At 45.1% G+C, this 381-nt stretch overlaps 1 pseudogene; it reads left to right on the top strand.

Moving 5' to 3' along the window:
- The first annotated feature begins 246 nt into the window (after positions 1-246).
- The window catches only part of LOC103610969, an 18905-nt pseudogene continuing 18770 nt past the window's right edge, over positions 247-381 (top strand).

The following is a 381-nucleotide window of genomic DNA, read 5'->3' as shown; positions in this document are numbered from 1 at the left end:
ATCCTTCTGCTACATGGTTTGGGTGTTGACTAAGCAACAGAATTTCTTCCTTGGAGTAGCTATGTTTTAGGATTGTTGCTGATGAAGGAACAGGTATGTTGCAGAAGGCCAGAAAGAAATGAAGAGTGAATCAAAAACAAGTTTCTATGGAAATGTAATCCTGAGATTATTTCTACAGAGTTGCCTCCATGTTTTTCTGCAAGTCTGAGCTCTTTCCATGAAATCACACAAACCATTCAGGTGTTTATGCTCCCGACTCTCGCCTTAAGAAACCGTCAGAGGCCTGAGGAGCTCAAGTGGTCCCGGGGCTGGTGAGTCCCTGAAGCTGCTCCCCAGATAACAAGTCCTTGTACAGAAAGGGAGGGAGCTGTGTTGCAGCTT

Source organism: Galeopterus variegatus, unplaced genomic scaffold (genome assembly GCF_000696425.1).
Source record: "Galeopterus variegatus unplaced genomic scaffold, G_variegatus-3.0.2 Scaffold12178, whole genome shotgun sequence".
NCBI lineage: Eukaryota > Metazoa > Chordata > Mammalia > Dermoptera > Cynocephalidae > Galeopterus > Galeopterus variegatus.
Note: the sequence above shows the minus strand (reverse complement) of the source record. Positions and strands in the feature narration are given on the sequence as shown.